The sequence below is a fragment of the Gasterosteus aculeatus genome, unplaced genomic scaffold, assembly GCF_964276395.1.
Source record: "Gasterosteus aculeatus unplaced genomic scaffold, fGasAcu3.hap1.1 HAP1_SCAFFOLD_23, whole genome shotgun sequence".
Classification (NCBI taxonomy): Eukaryota; Metazoa; Chordata; class Actinopteri; order Perciformes; family Gasterosteidae; genus Gasterosteus; species Gasterosteus aculeatus.
Genome location: NW_027554882.1, coordinates 206,878 through 226,362, shown reverse-complemented (window position 1 = coordinate 226,362; position 19,485 = coordinate 206,878). Strand labels below are relative to the sequence as shown.

Here is a 19,485-nt window from a genome sequence, read left to right as displayed (position 1 = left end):
CAAAGAAAAACCAGGTGTCCCGTTTAATCATCACTGTCTGAATCCCTAGTGAAATCAACCACATTTCAGCAGGATTTTACACGGATTAATCACCACTGCACTGGAGTCTCCGGTGGAGGGAGTCTACAATCAGCAAATCACTGTCTGAATCCAAAGTGAAATCAACCAGATTTCAGCATTAATCATCACTGCGCTGGAGTCTCCAGTGGAGCACGTCTCAAATCAGCAAATCACTGTCTGAATCCAAAGTGAAATCAAGCACATTTCAGCAGGACTTTACACTTTTGCTTGTAAACAAATCAATGAGTTTTTGATGGCTGGTGCTGGGGAATGGGTTTGGCATTGGACAACCGCAGCTCAACCAGTCCCAACCACAAGAGGGATCACTGTTGCGACTGGGATATAAGGCTGCCTGCCACCTGATTCCGCAACTGACTTTGGTTTCTCTTCAATACGCATAAGTCTTTCGCCTTTTACTAAAGACTTCCGTGGAGAGGAACAACAATGAGTTGACCATATTTTTGGCAGGCTCTGCCAATTGGCTGAGCCTCATGTACTTGTGTGAAAAGAAAAGTAGTTGGACAGAGGCTCCTGACAATGGAGCACAAACAAAGTTGTGTTTACTTATCACTGGAGTCACTAGTGCAGCAAGTCTCAAATCACTGTCTGAATCCAAAGTGAAATCAACCAGATTTCAGCAGGATTTTACAGGGATTAATGGTCACTTTACTGGAGTCTCCGGTGGAGCACGTCTCAAATCAGCAAATCACTGTCTGAATTCATTGTGAAATCAACAAGATTTTCAGCAGGAATCATCACTGGAGTCACTAGTGGAGCCTTGCAGCAAGTCTCAAATCTCTGTCTGAATACATTGTGAAATCAACAAGATTTTCAGCAGGACTTTACAGTGATTAATCATCACTGCGCTGGAGTCTCCAGTGGAGCACGTCTCAAATCAGCAAATCACTGTCTGAATCCAAAGTGAAATCAAGCACATTTCAGCAGGACTTTACACTTTTGCTTGTAAACAAATCAATGAGTTTTTGATGGCTGGTGCTGGGGAATGGGTTTGGCATTGGACAACCGCAGCTCAACCAGTCCCAACCACAAGAGGGATCACTGTTGCGACTGGGATATAAGGCTGCCTGCCACCTGATTCCGCAACTGACTTTGGTTTCTCTTCAATACGCATAAGTCTTTCGCCTTTTACTAAAGACTTCCGTGGAGAGGAACAACAATGAGTTGACCATATTTTTGGCAGGCTCTGCCAATTGGCTGAGCCTCATGTACTTGTGTGAAAAGAAAAGTAGTTGGACAGAGGCTCCTGACAATGGAGCACAAACAAAGTTGTGTTTACTTATCACTGGAGTCACTAGTGCAGCAAGTCTCAAATCACTGTCTGAATCCAAAGTGAAATCAACCAGATTTCAGCAGGATTTTACAGGGATTAATGGTCACTTTACTGGAGTCTCCGGTGGAGCACGTCTCAAATCAGCAAATCACTGTCTGAATTCATTGTGAAATCAACAAGATTTTCAGCAGGAATCATCACTGGAGTCACTAGTGGAGCCTTGCAGCAAGTCTCAAATCTCTGTCTGAATCCATTGTGAAATCAACAAGATTTTCAGCAGGACTTTACAGTGATTAATCATCACTGGAGTCTCTAGTGTCTGAAACAACAGTGAAATCAACCAGATTTCAGCAGGAGTTTACACTTTTGCTTGTAAACAAATCAATGATTTTAGCTTTTTTGAGGACGGGGGCAGCGTGGGGAGTGGGTTGTTAAGTAGCAAGCGACTGCTACGCCCAGTTGAAAGAACCGCACCGCGACAATTGAGATATGTGCTGGTACGTTGGGTCTGCAAACAAACAGTTTGGTGTTATCGCTTCTCGGCCTTTTGGCTAAGATCAAGTGTAGTATCTGTTCTTATCAGTTTAATATCTGATATGTCCTCTATACGAGGACTACATATTAAGCCGATTTTTAGCTCTGGGAGATGAAAAAGGGGCTTGCTCCGTTCACTCCAAGCATCGACCCGGTATTGCAGCACCTCCGGGAACGGTGCACCCTTTAAATTGTGGAAAATAAAAGAAATGGTAACCTGAATCAGTGGTGTGGTGTTGGAAATGATTTCTGCTTTGAGTAAAACAAGTCTCACCTCCACATAGTTTTTAAGACTGCGGCTTTTGGCTTACTCATCAATAGTGCCTTTGTTTTGCAAGTCTCAAATCACTGATTTTAACTTCACCGATCTGTGAGGACGGTGCCATCTGCGAACCGTCACCACAAATGCTGTGACTGGGAATACCGTCCCTGCCTCTGTCACCACCAACTCATACTTACCTGGCAGGGGAGATACCATGATCAAGAAGGTGGTTCACCCAGGGCGAGGCTCAGTCATTGCACTGCGACTGTGCTGACCACTGCGAATTCCCCAAATGTGGGAATCTCGACTGCATAATTTGTGGTAGTGGGGGACTGCGTTCGCGCTCTCCCCTGATATTGAAGTCAAAGAAAAACCAGGTGTCCCGTTTAATCATCACTGTCTGAATCCCTAGTGAAATCAACCACATTTCAGCAGGATTTTACACGGATTAATCACCACTGCACTGGAGTCTCCGGTGGAGGGAGTCTACAATCAGCAAATCACTGTCTGAATCCAAAGTGAAATCAACCAGATTTCAGCATTAATCATCACTGCGCTGGAGTCTCCAGTGGAGCACGTCTCAAATCAGCAAATCACTGTCTGAATCCAAAGTGAAATCAAGCACATTTCAGCAGGACTTTACACTTTTGCTTGTAAACAAATCAATGAGTTTTTGATGGCTGGTGCTGGGGAATGGGTTTGGCATTGGACAACCGCAGCTCAACCAGTCCCAACCACAAGAGGGATCACTGTTGCGACTGGGATATAAGGCTGCCTGCCACCTGATTCCGCAACTGACTTTGGTTTCTCTTCAATACGCATAAGTCTTTCGCCTTTTACTAAAGACTTCCGTGGAGAGGAACAACAATGAGTTGACCATATTTTTGGCAGGCTCTGCCAATTGGCTGAGCCTCATGTACTTGTGTGAAAAGAAAAGTAGTTGGACAGAGGCTCCTGACAATGGAGCACAAACAAAGTTGTGTTTACTTATCACTGGAGTCACTAGTGCAGCAAGTCTCAAATCACTGTCTGAATCCAAAGTGAAATCAACCAGATTTCAGCAGGATTTTACAGGGATTAATGGTCACTTTACTGGAGTCTCCGGTGGAGCACGTCTCAAATCAGCAAATCACTGTCTGAATTCATTGTGAAATCAACAAGATTTTCAGCAGGAATCATCACTGGAGTCACTAGTGGAGCCTTGCAGCAAGTCTCAAATCTCTGTCTGAATCCATTGTGAAATCAACAAGATTTTCAGCAGGACTTTGCAGAGATGAATCATCACTGGAGTCACTAGTGGAGCCTTGCAGCAAGTCTCAAATCTCTGTCTGAATCCATTGTGAAATCAACAAGATTTTCAGCAGGACTTTACAGTGATTAATCATCACTGGAGTCTCTAGTGTCTGAAACAACAGTGAAATCAACCAGATTTCAGCAGGAGTTTACACTTTTGCTTGTAAACAAATCAATGATTTTAGCTTTTTTGAGGACGGGGGCAGCGTGGGGAGTGGGTTGTTAAGTAGCAAGCGACTGCTACGCCCAGTTGAAAGAACCGCACCGCGACAATTGAGATATGTGCTGGTACGTTGGGTCTGCAAACAAACAGTTTGGTGTTATCGCTTCTCGGCCTTTTGGCTAAGATCAAGTGTAGTATCTGTTCTTATCAGTTTAATATCTGATATGTCCTCTATACGAGGACTACATATTAAGCCGATTTTTAGCTCTGGGAGATGAAAAAGGGGCTTGCTCCGTTCACTCCAAGCATCGACCCGGTATTGCAGCACCTCCGGGAACGGTGCACCCTTTAAATTGTGGAAAATAAAAGAAATGGTAACCTGAATCAGTGGTGTGGTGTTGGAAATGATTTCTGCTTTGAGTAAAACAAGTCTCACCTCCACATAGTTTTTAAGACTGAGGCTTTTGGCAAGTGACTTATGCTTACTCATCAATAGTGCCTTTGTTTTGCAAGTCTCAAATCACTGATTTTAACTTCACCGGTCTGTGAGGACGGTGCCATCTGCGAACCGTCACCACAAATGCTGTGACTGGGAATACCGTCCCTGCCTCTGTCACCACCAACTCATACTTACCTGGCAGGGGAGATACCATGATCAAGAAGGTGGTTCACCCAGGGCGAGGCTCAGTCATTGCACTGCGACTGTGCTGACCACTGCGAATTCCCCAAATGTGGGAATCTCGACTGCATAATTTGTGGTAGTGGGGGACTGCGTTCGCGCTCTCCCCTGATATTGAAGTCAAAGAAAAACCAGGTGTCCCGTTTATTCATCACTGTCTGAATCCCTAGTGAAATCAACCACATTTCAGCAGGATTTTACACGGATTAATCACCACTGCACTGGAGTCTCCGGTGGAGGGAGTCTACAATCAGCAAATCACTGTCTGAATCCAAAGTGAAATCAACCAGATTTCAGCATTAATCATCACTGCGCTGGAGTCTCCAGTGGAGCACGTCTCAAATCAGCAAATCACTGTCTGAATCCAAAGTGAAATCAAGCACATTTCAGCAGGACTTTACACTTTTGCTTGTAAACAAATCAATGAGTTTTTGATGGCTGGTGCTGGGGAATGGGTTTGGCATTGGACAACCGCAGCTCAACCAGTCCCAACCACAAGAGGGATCACTGTTGCGACTGGGATATAAGGCTGCCTGTCACCTGATTCCGCAACTGACTTTGGTTTCTCTTCAATACGCATAAGTCTTTCGCCTTTTACTAAAGACTTCCGTGGAGAGGAACAACAATGAGTTGACCATATTTTTGGCAGGCTCTGCCAATTGGCTGAGCCTCATGTACTTGTGTGAAAAGAAAAGTAGTTGGACAGAGGCTCCTGACAATGGAGCACAAACAAAGTTGTGTTTACTTATCACTGGAGTCACTAGTGCAGCAAGTCTCAAATCACTGTCTGAATCCAAAGTGAAATCAACCAGATTTCAGCAGGATTTTACAGGGATTAATGGTCACTTTACTGGAGTCTCCGGTGGAGCACGTCTCAAATCAGCAAATCACTGTCTGAATTCATTGTGAAATCAACAAGATTTTCAGCAGGAATCATCACTGGAGTCACTAGTGGAGCCTTGCAGCAAGTCTCAAATCTCTGTCTGAATCCATTGTGAAATCAACAAGATTTTCAGCAGGACTTTACAGTGATTAATCATCACTGGAGTCTCTAGTGTCTGAAACAACAGTGAAATCAACCAGATTTCAGCAGGAGTTTACACTTTTGCTTGTAAACAAATCAATGATTTTAGCTTTTTTGAGGACGGGGGCAGCATGGGGAGTGGGTTGTTAAGTAGCAAGCGACTGCTACGCCCAGTTGAAAGAACCGCACCGCGACAATTGAGATATGTGCTGGTACGTTGGGTCTGCAAACAAACAGTTTGGTGTTATCGCTTCTCGGCCTTTTGGCTAAGATCAAGTGTAGTATCTGTTCTTATCAGTTTAATATCTGATATGTCCTCTATACGAGGACTACATATTAAGCCGATTTTTAGCTCTGGGAGATGAAAAAGGGGCTTGCTCCGTTCACTCCAAGCATCGACCCGGTATTGCAGCACCTCCGGGAACGGTGCACCCTTTAAATTGTGGAAAATAAAAGAAATGGTAACCTGAATCAGTGGTGTGGTGTTGGAAATGATTTCTGCTTTGAGTAAAACAAGTCTCACCTCCACATAGTTTTTAAGACTGCGGCTTTTGGCTTACTCATCAATAGTGCCTTTGTTTTGCAAGTCTCAAATCACTGATTTTAACTTCACCGATCTGTGAGGACGGTGCCATCTGCGAACCGTCACCACAAATGCTGTGACTGGGAATACCGTCCCTGCCTCTGTCACCACCAACTCATACTTACCTGGCAGGGGAGATACCATGATCAAGAAGGTGGTTCACCCAGGGCGAGGCTCAGTCATTGCACTGCGACTGTGCTGACCACTGCGAATTCCCCAAATGTGGGAATCTCGACTGCATAATTTGTGGTAGTGGGGGACTGCGTTCGCGCTCTCCCCTGATATTGAAGTCAAAGAAAAACCAGGTGTCCCGTTTAATCATCACTGTCTGAATCCCTAGTGAAATCAACCACATTTCAGCAGGATTTTACACGGATTAATCACCACTGCACTGGAGTCTCCGGTGGAGGGAGTCTACAATCAGCAAATCACTGTCTGAATCCAAAGTGAAATCAACCAGATTTCAGCATTAATCATCACTGCGCTGGAGTCTCCAGTGGAGCACGTCTCAAATCAGCAAATCACTGTCTGAATCCAAAGTGAAATCAAGCACATTTCAGCAGGACTTTACACTTTTGCTTGTAAACAAATCAATGAGTTTTTGATGGCTGGTGCTGGGGAATGGGTTTGGCATTGGACAACCGCAGCTCAACCAGTCCCAACCACAAGAGGGATCACTGTTGCGACTGGGATATAAGGCTGCCTGCCACCTGATTCCGCAACTGACTTTGGTTTCTCTTCAATACGCATAAGTCTTTCGCCTTTTACTAAAGACTTCCGTGGAGAGGAACAACAATGAGTTGACCATATTTTTGGCAGGCTCTGCCAATTGGCTGAGCCTCATGTACTTGTGTGAAAAGAAAAGTAGTTGGACAGAGGCTCCTGACAATGGAGCACAAACAAAGTTGTGTTTACTTATCACTGGAGTCACTAGTGCAGCAAGTCTCAAATCACTGTCTGAATCCAAAGTGAAATCAACCAGATTTCAGCAGGATTTTACAGGGATTAATGGTCACTTTACTGGAGTCTCCGGTGGAGCACGTCTCAAATCAGCAAATCACTGTCTGAATTCATTGTGAAATCAACAAGATTTTCAGCAGGAATCATCACTGGAGTCACTAGTGGAGCCTTGCAGCAAGTCTCAAATCTCTGTCTGAATCCATTGTGAAATCAACAAGATTTTCAGCAGGACTTTGCAGAGATGAATCATCACTGGAGTCACTAGTGGAGCCTTGCAGCAAGTCTCAAATCTCTGTCTGAATCCATTGTGAAATCAACAAGATTTTCAGCAGGACTTTACAGTGATTAATCATCACTGGAGTCTCTAGTGTCTGAAACAACAGTGAAATCAACCAGATTTCAGCAGGAGTTTACACTTTTGCTTGTAAACAAATCAATGATTTTAGCTTTTTTGAGGACGGGGGCAGCGTGGGGAGTGGGTTGTTAAGTAGCAAGCGACTGCTACGCCCAGTTGAAAGAACCGCACCGCGACAATTGAGATATGTGCTGGTACGTTGGGTCTGCAAACAAACAGTTTGGTGTTATCGCTTCTCGGCCTTTTGGCTAAGATCAAGTGTAGTATCTGTTCTTATCAGTTTAATATCTGATATGTCCTCTATACGAGGACTACATATTAAGCCGATTTTTAGCTCTGGGAGATGAAAAAGGGGCTTGCTCCGTTCACTCCAAGCATCGACCCGGTATTGCAGCACCTCCGGGAACGGTGCACCCTTTAAATTGTGGAAAATAAAAGAAATGGTAACCTGAATCAGTGGTGTGGTGTTGGAAATGATTTCTGCTTTGAGTAAAACAAGTCTCACCTCCACATAGTTTTTAAGACTGAGGCTTTTGGCAAGTGACTTATGCTTACTCATCAATAGTGCCTTTGTTTTGCAAGTCTCAAATCACTGATTTTAACTTCACCGGTCTGTGAGGACGGTGCCATCTGCGAACCGTCACCACAAATGCTGTGACTGGGAATACCGTCCCTGCCTCTGTCACCACCAACTCATACTTACCTGGCAGGGGAGATACCATGATCAAGAAGGTGGTTCACCCAGGGCGAGGCTCAGTCATTGCACTGCGACTGTGCTGACCACTGCGAATTCCCCAAATGTGGGAATCTCGACTGCATAATTTGTGGTAGTGGGGGACTGCGTTCGCGCTCTCCCCTGATATTGAAGTCAAAGAAAAACCAGGTGTCCCGTTTATTCATCACTGTCTGAATCCCTAGTGAAATCAACCACATTTCAGCAGGATTTTACACGGATTAATCACCACTGCACTGGAGTCTCCGGTGGAGGGAGTCTACAATCAGCAAATCACTGTCTGAATCCAAAGTGAAATCAACCAGATTTCAGCATTAATCATCACTGCGCTGGAGTCTCCAGTGGAGCACGTCTCAAATCAGCAAATCACTGTCTGAATCCAAAGTGAAATCAAGCACATTTCAGCAGGACTTTACACTTTTGCTTGTAAACAAATCAATGAGTTTTTGATGGCTGGTGCTGGGGAATGGGTTTGGCATTGGACAACCGCAGCTCAACCAGTCCCAACCACAAGAGGGATCACTGTTGCGACTGGGATATAAGGCTGCCTGTCACCTGATTCCGCAACTGACTTTGGTTTCTCTTCAATACGCATAAGTCTTTCGCCTTTTACTAAAGACTTCCGTGGAGAGGAACAACAATGAGTTGACCATATTTTTGGCAGGCTCTGCCAATTGGCTGAGCCTCATGTACTTGTGTGAAAAGAAAAGTAGTTGGACAGAGGCTCCTGACAATGGAGCACAAACAAAGTTGTGTTTACTTATCACTGGAGTCACTAGTGCAGCAAGTCTCAAATCACTGTCTGAATCCAAAGTGAAATCAACCAGATTTCAGCAGGATTTTACAGGGATTAATGGTCACTTTACTGGAGTCTCCGGTGGAGCACGTCTCAAATCAGCAAATCACTGTCTGAATTCATTGTGAAATCAACAAGATTTTCAGCAGGAATCATCACTGGAGTCACTAGTGGAGCCTTGCAGCAAGTCTCAAATCTCTGTCTGAATCCATTGTGAAATCAACAAGATTTTCAGCAGGACTTTACAGTGATTAATCATCACTGGAGTCTCTAGTGTCTGAAACAACAGTGAAATCAACCAGATTTCAGCAGGAGTTTACACTTTTGCTTGTAAACAAATCAATGATTTTAGCTTTTTTGAGGACGGGGGCAGCATGGGGAGTGGGTTGTTAAGTAGCAAGCGACTGCTACGCCCAGTTGAAAGAACCGCACCGCGACAATTGAGATATGTGCTGGTACGTTGGGTCTGCAAACAAACAGTTTGGTGTTATCGCTTCTCGGCCTTTTGGCTAAGATCAAGTGTAGTATCTGTTCTTATCAGTTTAATATCTGATATGTCCTCTATACGAGGACTACATATTAAGCCGATTTTTAGCTCTGGGAGATGAAAAAGGGGCTTGCTCCGTTCACTCCAAGCATCGACCCGGTATTGCAGCACCTCCGGGAACGGTGCACCCTTTAAATTGTGGAAAATAAAAGAAATGGTAACCTGAATCAGTGGTGTGGTGTTGGAAATGATTTCTGCTTTGAGTAAAACAAGTCTCACCTCCACATAGTTTTTAAGACTGCGGCTTTTGGCTTACTCATCAATAGTGCCTTTGTTTTGCAAGTCTCAAATCACTGATTTTAACTTCACCGATCTGTGAGGACGGTGCCATCTGCGAACCGTCACCACAAATGCTGTGACTGGGAATACCGTCCCTGCCTCTGTCACCACCAACTCATACTTACCTGGCAGGGGAGATACCATGATCAAGAAGGTGGTTCACCCAGGGCGAGGCTCAGTCATTGCACTGCGACTGTGCTGACCACTGCGAATTCCCCAAATGTGGGAATCTCGACTGCATAATTTGTGGTAGTGGGGGACTGCGTTCGCGCTCTCCCCTGATATTGAAGTCAAAGAAAAACCAGGTGTCCCGTTTATTCATCACTGTCTGAATCCCTAGTGAAATCAACCACATTTCAGCAGGATTTTACACGGATTAATCACCACTGCACTGGAGTCTCCAGTGGAGGGAGTCTAGAATCACTGTCTGAATCCAAAGTGAGATCAAGCACATTTCAGCATTAATCATCACTGCGCTGGAGTCTCCAGTGGAGCACGTCTCAAATCAGCAAATCACTGTCTGAATCCAAAGTGAAATCAAGCACATTTCAGCAGGACTTTACACTTTTGCTTGTAAACAAATCAATGAGTTTTTGATGGCTGGTGCTGGGGAATGGGTTTGGCATTGGACAACCGCAGCTCAACCAGTCCCAACCACAAGAGGGATCACTGTTGCGACTGGGATATAAGGCTGCCTGCCACCTGATTCCGCAACTGACTTTGGTTTTTCTTCAATACGCATAAGTCTTTCGCCTTTTACTAAAGACTTCCGTGGAGAGGAACAACAATGTGTTGACCATATTTTTGGCAGGCTCTGCCAATTGGCTGAGCCTCATGTACTTGTGTGAAAAGAAAAGTAGTTGGACAGAGGCTCCTGACAATGGAGCACAAACAAAGTTGTGTTTACTTATCACTGGAGTCACTAGTGCAGCAAGTCTCAAATCACTGTCTGAATCCAAAGTGAAATCAACCAGATTTCAGCAGGATTTTACAGGGATTAATGGTCACTTTACTGGAGTCTCCGGTGGAGCACGTCTCAAATCAGCAAATCACTGTCTGAATTCATTGTGAAATCAACAAGATTTTCAGCAGGAATCATCACTGGAGTCACTAGTGGAGCCTTGCAGCAAGTCTCAAATCTCTGTCTGAATCCATTGTGAAATCAACAAGATTTTCAGCAGGACTTTGCAGAGATGAATCATCACTGGAGTCACTAGTGGAGCCTTGCAGCAAGTCTCAAATCTCTGTCTGAATCCATTGTGAAATCAACAAGATTTTCAGCAGGACTTTACAGTGATTAATCATCACTGGAGTCTCTAGTGTCTGAAACAACAGTGAAATCAATCAGATTTCAGCAGGAGTTTACACTTTTGCTTGTAAACAAATCAATGATTTTAGCTTTTTTGAGGACGGGGGCAGCGTGGGGAGTGGGTTGTTAAGTAGCAAGCGACTGCTACGCCCAGTTGAAAGAACCGCACCGCGACAATTGAGATATGTGCTGGTACGTTGGGTCTGCAAACAAACAGTTTGGTGTTATCGCTTCTCGGCCTTTTGGCTAAGATCAAGTGTAGTATCTGTTCTTATCAGTTTAATATCTGATATGTCCTCTATACGAGGACTACATATTAAGCCGATTTTTAGCTCTGGGAGATGAAAAAGGGGCTTGCTCCGTTCACTCCAAGCATCGACCCGGTATTGCAGCACCTCCGGGAACGGTGCACCCTTTAAATTGTGGAAAATAAAAGAAATGGTAACCTGAATCAGTGGTGTGGTGTTGGAAATGATTTCTGCTTTGAGTAAAACAAGTCTCACCTCCACATAGTTTTTAAGACTGAGGCTTTTGGCAAGTGACTTATGCTTACTCATCAATAGTGCCTTTGTTTTGCAAGTCTCAAATCACTGATTTTAACTTCACCGGTCTGTGAGGACGGTGCCATCTGCGAACCGTCACCACAAATGCTGTGACTGGGAATACCGTCCCTGCCTCTGTCACCACCAACTCATACTTACCTGGCAGGGGAGATACCATGATCAAGAAGGTGGTTCACCCAGGGCGAGGCTCAGTCATTGCACTGCGACTGTGCTGACCACTGCGAATTCCCCAAATGTGGGAATCTCGACTGCATAATTTGTGGTAGTGGGGGACTGCGTTCGCGCTCTCCCCTGATATTGAAGTCAAAGAAAAACCAGGTGTCCCGTTTATTCATCACTGTCTGAATCCCTAGTGAAATCAACCACATTTCAGCAGGATTTTACACGGATTAATCACCACTGCACTGGAGTCTCCGGTGGAGGGAGTCTACAATCAGCAAATCACTGTCTGAATCCAAAGTGAAATCAACCAGATTTCAGCATTAATCATCACTGCGCTGGAGTCTCCAGTGGAGCACGTCTCAAATCAGCAAATCACTGTCTGAATCCAAAGTGAAATCAAGCACATTTCAGCAGGACTTTACACTTTTGCTTGTAAACAAATCAATGAGTTTTTGATGGCTGGTGCTGGGGAATGGGTTTGGCATTGGACAACCGCAGCTCAACCAGTCCCAACCACAAGAGGGATCACTGTTGCGACTGGGATATAAGGCTGCCTGTCACCTGATTCCGCAACTGACTTTGGTTTCTCTTCAATACGCATAAGTCTTTCGCCTTTTACTAAAGACTTCCGTGGAGAGGAACAACAATGAGTTGACCATATTTTTGGCAGGCTCTGCCAATTGGCTGAGCCTCATGTACTTGTGTGAAAAGAAAAGTAGTTGGACAGAGGCTCCTGACAATGGAGCACAAACAAAGTTGTGTTTACTTATCACTGGAGTCACTAGTGCAGCAAGTCTCAAATCACTGTCTGAATCCAAAGTGAAATCAACCAGATTTCAGCAGGATTTTACAGGGATTAATGGTCACTTTACTGGAGTCTCCGGTGGAGCACGTCTCAAATCAGCAAATCACTGTCTGAATTCATTGTGAAATCAACAAGATTTTCAGCAGGAATCATCACTGGAGTCACTAGTGGAGCCTTGCAGCAAGTCTCAAATCTCTGTCTGAATCCATTGTGAAATCAACAAGATTTTCAGCAGGACTTTACAGTGATTAATCATCACTGGAGTCTCTAGTGTCTGAAACAACAGTGAAATCAACCAGATTTCAGCAGGAGTTTACACTTTTGCTTGTAAACAAATCAATGATTTTAGCTTTTTTGAGGACGGGGGCAGCATGGGGAGTGGGTTGTTAAGTAGCAAGCGACTGCTACGCCCAGTTGAAAGAACCGCACCGCGACAATTGAGATATGTGCTGGTACGTTGGGTCTGCAAACAAACAGTTTGGTGTTATCGCTTCTCGGCCTTTTGGCTAAGATCAAGTGTAGTATCTGTTCTTATCAGTTTAATATCTGATATGTCCTCTATACGAGGACTACATATTAAGCCGATTTTTAGCTCTGGGAGATGAAAAAGGGGCTTGCTCCGTTCACTCCAAGCATCGACCCGGTATTGCAGCACCTCCGGGAACGGTGCACCCTTTAAATTGTGGAAAATAAAAGAAATGGTAACCTGAATCAGTGGTGTGGTGTTGGAAATGATTTCTGCTTTGAGTAAAACAAGTCTCACCTCCACATAGTTTTTAAGACTGCGGCTTTTGGCTTACTCATCAATAGTGCCTTTGTTTTGCAAGTCTCAAATCACTGATTTTAACTTCACCGATCTGTGAGGACGGTGCCATCTGCGAACCGTCACCACAAATGCTGTGACTGGGAATACCGTCCCTGCCTCTGTCACCACCAACTCATACTTACCTGGCAGGGGAGATACCATGATCAAGAAGGTGGTTCACCCAGGGCGAGGCTCAGTCATTGCACTGCGACTGTGCTGACCACTGCGAATTCCCCAAATGTGGGAATCTCGACTGCATAATTTGTGGTAGTGGGGGACTGCGTTCGCGCTCTCCCCTGATATTGAAGTCAAAGAAAAACCAGGTGTCCCGTTTATTCATCACTGTCTGAATCCCTAGTGAAATCAACCACATTTCAGCAGGATTTTACACGGATTAATCACCACTGCACTGGAGTCTCCAGTGGAGGGAGTCTAGAATCACTGTCTGAATCCAAAGTGAGATCAAGCACATTTCAGCATTAATCATCACTGCGCTGGAGTCTCCAGTGGAGCACGTCTCAAATCAGCAAATCACTGTCTGAATCCAAAGTGAAATCAAGCACATTTCAGCAGGACTTTACACTTTTGCTTGTAAACAAATCAATGAGTTTTTGATGGCTGGTGCTGGGGAATGGGTTTGGCATTGGACAACCGCAGCTCAACCAGTCCCAACCACAAGAGGGATCACTGTTGCGACTGGGATATAAGGCTGCCTGCCACCTGATTCCGCAACTGACTTTGGTTTTTCTTCAATACGCATAAGTCTTTCGCCTTTTACTAAAGACTTCCGTGGAGAGGAACAACAATGTGTTGACCATATTTTTGGCAGGCTCTGCCAATTGGCTGAGCCTCATGTACTTGTGTGAAAAGAAAAGTAGTTGGACAGAGGCTCCTGACAATGGAGCACAAACAAAGTTGTGTTTACTTATCACTGGAGTCACTAGTGCAGCAAGTCTCAAATCACTGTCTGAATCCAAAGTGAAATCAACCAGATTTCAGCAGGATTTTACAGGGATTAATGGTCACTTTACTGGAGTCTCCGGTGGAGCACGTCTCAAATCAGCAAATCACTGTCTGAATTCATTGTGAAATCAACAAGATTTTCAGCAGGAATCATCACTGGAGTCACTAGTGGAGCCTTGCAGCAAGTCTCAAATCTCTGTCTGAATCCATTGTGAAATCAACAAGATTTTCAGCAGGACTTTGCAGAGATGAATCATCACTGGAGTCACTAGTGGAGCCTTGCAGCAAGTCTCAAATCTCTGTCTGAATCCATTGTGAAATCAACAAGATTTTCAGCAGGACTTTACAGTGATTAATCATCACTGGAGTCTCTAGTGTCTGAAACAACAGTGAAATCAATCAGATTTCAGCAGGAGTTTACACTTTTGCTTGTAAACAAATCAATGATTTTAGCTTTTTTGAGGACGGGGGCAGCGTGGGGAGTGGGTTGTTAAGTAGCAAGCGACTGCTACGCCCAGTTGAAAGAACCGCACCGCGACAATTGAGATATGTGCTGGTACGTTGGGTCTGCAAACAAACAGTTTGGTGTTATCGCTTCTCGGCCTTTTGGCTAAGATCAAGTGTAGTATCTGTTCTTATCAGTTTAATATCTGATATGTCCTCTATACGAGGACTACATATTAAGCCGATTTTTAGCTCTGGGAGATGAAAAAGGGGCTTGCTCCGTTCACTCCAAGCATCGACCCGGTATTGCAGCACCTCCGGGAACGGTGCACCCTTTAAATTGTGGAAAATAAAAGAAATGGTAACCTGAATCAGTGGTGTGGTGTTGGAAATGATTTCTGCTTTGAGTAAAACAAGTCTCACCTCCACATAGTTTTTAAGACTGAGGCTTTTGGCAAGTGACTTATGCTTACTCATCAATAGTGCCTTTGTTTTGCAAGTCTCAAATCACTGATTTTAACTTCACCGATCTGTGAGGACGGTGCCATCTGCGAACCGTCACCACAAATGCTGTGACTGGGAATACCGTCCCTGCCTCTGTCACCACCAACTCATACTTACCTGGCAGGGGAGATACCATGATCAAGAAGGTGGTTCACCCAGGGCGAGGCTCAGTCATTGCACTGCGACTGTGCTGACCACTGCGAATTCCCCAAATGTGGGAATCTCGACTGCATAATTTGTGGTAGTGGGGGACTGCGTTCGCGCTCTCCCCTGATATTGAAGTCAAAGAAAAACCAGGTGTCCCGTTTAATCATCACTGTCTGAATCCCTAGTGAAATCAACCACATTTCAGCAGGATTTTACACGGATTAATCACCACTGCACTGGAGTCTCCGGTGGAGGGAGTCTACAATCAGCAAATCACTGTCTGAATCCAAAGTGAAATCAACCAGATTTCAGCATTAATCATCACTGCGCTGGAGTCTCCAGTGGAGCACGTCTCAAATCAGCAAATCACTGTCTGAATCCAAAGTGAAATCAAGCACATTTCAGCAGGACTTTACACTTTTGCTTGTAAACAAATCAATGAGTTTTTGATGGCTGGTGCTGGGGAATGGGTTTGGCATTGGACAACCGCAGCTCAACCAGTCCCAACCACAAGAGGGATCACTGTTGCGACTGGGATATAAGGCTGCCTGCCACCTGATTCCGCAACTGACTTTGGTTTCTCTTCAATACGCATAAGTCTTTCGCCTTTTACTAAAGACTTCCGTGGAGAGGAACAACAATGTGTTGACCATATTTTTGGCAGGCTCTGCCAATTGGCTGAGCCTCATGTACTTGTGTGAAAAGAAAAGTAGTTGGACAGAGGCTCCTGACAATGGAGCACAAACAAAGTTGTGTTTACTTATCACTGGAGTCACTAGTGCAGCAAGTCTCAAATCACTGTCTGAATCCAAAGTGAAATCAACCAGATTTCAGCAGGATTTTACAGGGATTAATGGTCACTTTACTGGAGTCTCCGGTGGAGCACGTCTCAAATCAGCAAATCACTGTCTGAATTCATTGTGAAATCAACAAGATTTTCAGCAGGAATCATCACTGGAGTCACTAGTGGAGCCTTGCAGCAAGTCTCAAATCTCTGTCTGAATCCATTGTGAAATCAACAAGATTTTCAGCAGGACTTTACAGTGATTAATCATCACTGGAGTCTCTAGTGTCTGAAACAACAGTGAAATCAACCAGATTTCAGCAGGAGTTTACACTTTTGCTTGTAAACAAATCAATGATTTTAGCTTTTTTGAGGACGGGGGCAGCATGGGGAGTGGGTTGTTAAGTAGCAAGCGACTGCTACGCCCAGTTGAAAGAACCGCACCGCGACAATTGAGATATGTGCTGGTACGTTGGGTCTGCAAACAAACAGTTTGGTGTTATCGCTTCTCGGCCTTTTGGCTAAGATCAAGTGTAGTATCTGTTCTTATCAGTTTAATATCTGATATGTCCTCTATACGAGGACTACATATTAAGCCGATTTTTAGCTCTGGGAGATGAAAAAGGGGCTTGCTCCGTTCACTCCAAGCATCGACCCGGTATTGCAGCACCTCCGGGAACGGTGCACCCTTTAAATTGTGGAAAATAAAAGAAATGGTAACCTGAATCAGTGGTGTGGTGTTGGAAATGATTTCTGCTTTGAGTAAAACAAGTCTCACCTCCACATAGTTTTTAAGACTGCGGCTTTTGGCTTACTCATCAATAGTGCCTTTGTTTTGCAAGTCTCAAATCACTGATTTTAACTTCACCGATCTGTGAGGACGGTGCCATCTGCGAACCGTCACCACAAATGCTGTGACTGGGAATACCGTCCCTGCCTCTGTCACCACCAACTCATACTTACCTGGCAGGGGAGATACCATGATCAAGAAGGTGGTTCACCCAGGGCGAGGCTCAGTCATTGCACTGCGACTGTGCTGACCACTGCGAATTCCCCAAATGTGGGAATCTCGACTGCATAATTTGTGGTAGTGGGGGACTGCGTTCGCGCTCTCCCCTGATATTGAAGTCAAAGAAAAACCAGGTGTCCCGTTTAATCATCACTGTCTGAATCCCTAGTGAAATCAACCACATTTCAGCAGGATTTTACACGGATTAATCACCACTGCACTGGAGTCTCCGGTGGAGGGAGTCTACAATCAGCAAATCACTGTCTGAATCCAAAGTGAGATCAAGCACATTTCAGCATTAATCATCACTGCGCTGGAGTCTCCAGTGGAGCACGTCTCAAATCAGCAAATCACTGTCTGAATCCAAAGTGAAATCAAGCACATTTCAGCAGGACTTTACACTTTTGCTTGTAAACAAATCAATGAGTTTTTGATGGCTGGTGCTGGGGAATGGGTTTGGCATTGGACAACCGCAGCTCAACCAGTCCCAACCACAAGAGGGATCACTGTTGCGACTGGGATATAAGGCTGCCTGCCACCTGATTCCGCAACTGACTTTGGTTTTTCTTCAATACGCATAAGTCTTTCGCCTTTTACTAAAGACTTCCGTGGAGAGGAACAACAATGAGTTGACCATATTTTTGGCAGGCTCTGCCAATTGGCTGAGCCTCATGTACTTGTGTGAAAAGAAAAGTAGTTGGACAGAGGCTCCTGACAATGGAGCACAAACAAAGTTGTGTTTACTTATCACTGGAGTCACTAGTGCAGCAAGTCTCAAATCACTGTCTGAATCCAAAGTGAAATCAACCAGATTTCAGCAGGATTTTACAGGGATTAATGGTCACTTTACTGGAGTCTTCGGTGGAGCACGTCTCAAATCAGCAAATCACTGTCTGAATTCATTGTGAAATCAACAAGATTTTCAGCAGGAATCATCACTGGAGTCACTAGTGGAGCCTTGCAGCAAGTCTCAAATCTCTGTCTGAATCCATTGTGAAATCAACAAGATTTTCAGCAGGACTTTGCAGAGATGAATCATCACTGGAGTCACTAGTGGAGCCTTGCAGCAAGTCTCAAATCTCTGTCTGAATCCATTGTGAAATCAACAAGATTTTCAGCAGGACTTTACAGTGATTAATCATCACTGGAGTCTCTAGTGTCTGAAACAACAGTGAAATCAACCAGATTTCAGCAGGAGTTTACACTTTTGCTTGTAAACAAATCAATGATTTTAGCTTTTTTGAGGACGGGGGCAGCGTGGGGAGTGGGTTGTTAAGTAGCAAGCGACTGCTACGCCCAGTTGAAAGAACCGCACCGCGACAATTGAGATATGTGCTGGTACGTTGGGTCTGCAAACAAACAGTTTGGTGTTATCGCTTCTCGGCCTTTTGGCTAAGATCAAGTGTAGTATCTGTTCTTATCAGTTTAATATCTGATATGTCCTCTATACGAGGACTACATATTAAGCCGATTTTTAGCTCTGGGAGATGAAAAAGGGGCTTGCTCCGTTCACTCCAAGCATCGACCCGGTATTGCAGCACCTCCGGGAACGGTGCACCCTTTAAATTGTGGAAAATAAAAGAAATGGTAACCTGAATCAGTGGTGTGGTGTTGGAAATGATTTCTGCTTTGAGTAAAACAAGTCTCACCTCCACATAGTTTTTAAGACTGAGGCTTTTGGCAAGTGACTTATGCTTACTCATCAATAGTGCCTTTGTTTTGCAAGTCTCAAATCACTGATTTTAACTTCACCGATCTGTGAGGACGGTGCCATCTGCGAACCGTCACCACAAATGCTGTGACTGGGAATACCGTCCCTGCCTCTGTCACCACCAACTCATACTTACCTGGCAGGGGAGATACCATGATCAAGAAGGTGGTTCACCCAGGGCGAGGCTCAGTCATTGCACTGCGACTGTGCTGACCACTGCGAATTCCCCAAATGTGGGAATCTCGACTGCATAATTTGTGGTAGTGGGGGACTGCGTTCGCGCTCTCCCCTGATATTGAAGTCAAAGAAAAACCAGGTGTCCCGTTTAATCATCACTGTCTGAATCCCTAGTGAAATCAACCACATTTCAGCAGGATTTTACACGGATTAATCACCACTGCACTGGAGTCTCCGGTGGAGGGAGTCTACAATCAGCAAATCACTGTCTGAATCCAAAGTGAAATCAACCAGATTTCAGCATTAATCATCACTGCGCTGGAGTCTCCAGTGGAGCACGTCTCAAATCAGCAAATCACTGTCTGAATCCAAAGTGAAATCAAGCACATTTCAGCAGGACTTTACACTTTTGCTTGTAAACAAATCAATGAGTTTTTGATGGCTGGTGCTGGGGAATGGGTTTGGCATTGGACAACCGCAGCTCAACCAGTCCCAACCACAAGAGGGATCACTGTTGCGACTGGGATATAAGGCTGCCTGCCA

The 19,485-nt window shown here is 44.7% G+C and overlaps 31 non-coding genes across 31 annotated transcripts; all 31 read left to right on the top strand.

Moving 5' to 3' along the window:
- Positions 1–432: 432 nt before the first annotated feature.
- LOC144392544 (U5 spliceosomal RNA) lies at positions 433–547 on the top strand. The gene has a single exon (XR_013455927.1). It is a non-coding gene; the product is annotated as a U5 spliceosomal RNA (small nuclear RNA).
- Positions 548–1,165: 618 nt separating this feature from the next.
- On the top strand, positions 1,166–1,280 carry LOC144392543 (U5 spliceosomal RNA). Its single transcript, XR_013455926.1, has one exon. It is a non-coding gene; the product is annotated as a U5 spliceosomal RNA (small nuclear RNA).
- A 602-nt stretch (positions 1,281–1,882) lies between these two features.
- Positions 1,883–2,073, top strand: LOC144392306 (U2 spliceosomal RNA). The gene has a single exon (XR_013455692.1). It is a non-coding gene; the product is annotated as a U2 spliceosomal RNA (small nuclear RNA).
- A 263-nt stretch (positions 2,074–2,336) lies between these two features.
- On the top strand, positions 2,337–2,500 carry LOC144392395 (U1 spliceosomal RNA). Its single transcript, XR_013455782.1, has one exon. It is a non-coding gene; the product is annotated as a U1 spliceosomal RNA (small nuclear RNA).
- A 442-nt stretch (positions 2,501–2,942) lies between these two features.
- On the top strand, positions 2,943–3,057 carry LOC144392542 (U5 spliceosomal RNA). The gene has a single exon (XR_013455925.1). It is a non-coding gene; the product is annotated as a U5 spliceosomal RNA (small nuclear RNA).
- A 705-nt stretch (positions 3,058–3,762) lies between these two features.
- LOC144392304 (U2 spliceosomal RNA) lies at positions 3,763–3,953 on the top strand. The gene has a single exon (XR_013455691.1). It is a non-coding gene; the product is annotated as a U2 spliceosomal RNA (small nuclear RNA).
- A 276-nt stretch (positions 3,954–4,229) lies between these two features.
- On the top strand, positions 4,230–4,393 carry LOC144392383 (U1 spliceosomal RNA). Its single transcript, XR_013455770.1, has one exon. It is a non-coding gene; the product is annotated as a U1 spliceosomal RNA (small nuclear RNA).
- A 442-nt stretch (positions 4,394–4,835) lies between these two features.
- Positions 4,836–4,950, top strand: LOC144392541 (U5 spliceosomal RNA). Its single transcript, XR_013455924.1, has one exon. It is a non-coding gene; the product is annotated as a U5 spliceosomal RNA (small nuclear RNA).
- A 602-nt stretch (positions 4,951–5,552) lies between these two features.
- On the top strand, positions 5,553–5,743 carry LOC144392303 (U2 spliceosomal RNA). The gene has a single exon (XR_013455690.1). It is a non-coding gene; the product is annotated as a U2 spliceosomal RNA (small nuclear RNA).
- Positions 5,744–6,006: 263 nt separating this feature from the next.
- Positions 6,007–6,170, top strand: LOC144392371 (U1 spliceosomal RNA). The gene has a single exon (XR_013455758.1). It is a non-coding gene; the product is annotated as a U1 spliceosomal RNA (small nuclear RNA).
- Positions 6,171–6,612: 442 nt separating this feature from the next.
- Positions 6,613–6,727, top strand: LOC144392540 (U5 spliceosomal RNA). Its single transcript, XR_013455923.1, has one exon. It is a non-coding gene; the product is annotated as a U5 spliceosomal RNA (small nuclear RNA).
- A 705-nt stretch (positions 6,728–7,432) lies between these two features.
- On the top strand, positions 7,433–7,623 carry LOC144392302 (U2 spliceosomal RNA). Its single transcript, XR_013455689.1, has one exon. It is a non-coding gene; the product is annotated as a U2 spliceosomal RNA (small nuclear RNA).
- A 276-nt stretch (positions 7,624–7,899) lies between these two features.
- Positions 7,900–8,063, top strand: LOC144392358 (U1 spliceosomal RNA). The gene has a single exon (XR_013455746.1). It is a non-coding gene; the product is annotated as a U1 spliceosomal RNA (small nuclear RNA).
- A 442-nt stretch (positions 8,064–8,505) lies between these two features.
- Positions 8,506–8,620, top strand: LOC144392538 (U5 spliceosomal RNA). Its single transcript, XR_013455922.1, has one exon. It is a non-coding gene; the product is annotated as a U5 spliceosomal RNA (small nuclear RNA).
- Positions 8,621–9,222: 602 nt separating this feature from the next.
- On the top strand, positions 9,223–9,413 carry LOC144392301 (U2 spliceosomal RNA). The gene has a single exon (XR_013455688.1). It is a non-coding gene; the product is annotated as a U2 spliceosomal RNA (small nuclear RNA).
- A 263-nt stretch (positions 9,414–9,676) lies between these two features.
- On the top strand, positions 9,677–9,840 carry LOC144392346 (U1 spliceosomal RNA). The gene has a single exon (XR_013455734.1). It is a non-coding gene; the product is annotated as a U1 spliceosomal RNA (small nuclear RNA).
- Positions 9,841–10,274: 434 nt separating this feature from the next.
- Positions 10,275–10,389, top strand: LOC144392092 (U5 spliceosomal RNA). The gene has a single exon (XR_013455480.1). It is a non-coding gene; the product is annotated as a U5 spliceosomal RNA (small nuclear RNA).
- Positions 10,390–11,094: 705 nt separating this feature from the next.
- Positions 11,095–11,285, top strand: LOC144392300 (U2 spliceosomal RNA). Its single transcript, XR_013455687.1, has one exon. It is a non-coding gene; the product is annotated as a U2 spliceosomal RNA (small nuclear RNA).
- Positions 11,286–11,561: 276 nt separating this feature from the next.
- On the top strand, positions 11,562–11,725 carry LOC144392335 (U1 spliceosomal RNA). The gene has a single exon (XR_013455722.1). It is a non-coding gene; the product is annotated as a U1 spliceosomal RNA (small nuclear RNA).
- Positions 11,726–12,167: 442 nt separating this feature from the next.
- Positions 12,168–12,282, top strand: LOC144392537 (U5 spliceosomal RNA). The gene has a single exon (XR_013455921.1). It is a non-coding gene; the product is annotated as a U5 spliceosomal RNA (small nuclear RNA).
- Positions 12,283–12,884: 602 nt separating this feature from the next.
- Positions 12,885–13,075, top strand: LOC144392299 (U2 spliceosomal RNA). Its single transcript, XR_013455685.1, has one exon. It is a non-coding gene; the product is annotated as a U2 spliceosomal RNA (small nuclear RNA).
- Positions 13,076–13,338: 263 nt separating this feature from the next.
- Positions 13,339–13,502, top strand: LOC144392322 (U1 spliceosomal RNA). The gene has a single exon (XR_013455709.1). It is a non-coding gene; the product is annotated as a U1 spliceosomal RNA (small nuclear RNA).
- A 434-nt stretch (positions 13,503–13,936) lies between these two features.
- On the top strand, positions 13,937–14,051 carry LOC144392091 (U5 spliceosomal RNA). Its single transcript, XR_013455479.1, has one exon. It is a non-coding gene; the product is annotated as a U5 spliceosomal RNA (small nuclear RNA).
- A 705-nt stretch (positions 14,052–14,756) lies between these two features.
- LOC144392297 (U2 spliceosomal RNA) lies at positions 14,757–14,947 on the top strand. The gene has a single exon (XR_013455683.1). It is a non-coding gene; the product is annotated as a U2 spliceosomal RNA (small nuclear RNA).
- Positions 14,948–15,223: 276 nt separating this feature from the next.
- LOC144392310 (U1 spliceosomal RNA) lies at positions 15,224–15,387 on the top strand. Its single transcript, XR_013455696.1, has one exon. It is a non-coding gene; the product is annotated as a U1 spliceosomal RNA (small nuclear RNA).
- A 442-nt stretch (positions 15,388–15,829) lies between these two features.
- LOC144392067 (U5 spliceosomal RNA) lies at positions 15,830–15,944 on the top strand. Its single transcript, XR_013455454.1, has one exon. It is a non-coding gene; the product is annotated as a U5 spliceosomal RNA (small nuclear RNA).
- Positions 15,945–16,546: 602 nt separating this feature from the next.
- Positions 16,547–16,737, top strand: LOC144392296 (U2 spliceosomal RNA). The gene has a single exon (XR_013455682.1). It is a non-coding gene; the product is annotated as a U2 spliceosomal RNA (small nuclear RNA).
- A 263-nt stretch (positions 16,738–17,000) lies between these two features.
- LOC144392298 (U1 spliceosomal RNA) lies at positions 17,001–17,164 on the top strand. Its single transcript, XR_013455684.1, has one exon. It is a non-coding gene; the product is annotated as a U1 spliceosomal RNA (small nuclear RNA).
- A 442-nt stretch (positions 17,165–17,606) lies between these two features.
- On the top strand, positions 17,607–17,721 carry LOC144392060 (U5 spliceosomal RNA). Its single transcript, XR_013455448.1, has one exon. It is a non-coding gene; the product is annotated as a U5 spliceosomal RNA (small nuclear RNA).
- Positions 17,722–18,426: 705 nt separating this feature from the next.
- On the top strand, positions 18,427–18,617 carry LOC144392295 (U2 spliceosomal RNA). Its single transcript, XR_013455681.1, has one exon. It is a non-coding gene; the product is annotated as a U2 spliceosomal RNA (small nuclear RNA).
- Positions 18,618–18,893: 276 nt separating this feature from the next.
- Positions 18,894–19,057, top strand: LOC144392286 (U1 spliceosomal RNA). Its single transcript, XR_013455672.1, has one exon. It is a non-coding gene; the product is annotated as a U1 spliceosomal RNA (small nuclear RNA).
- Positions 19,058–19,485: the final 428 nt, after the last annotated feature.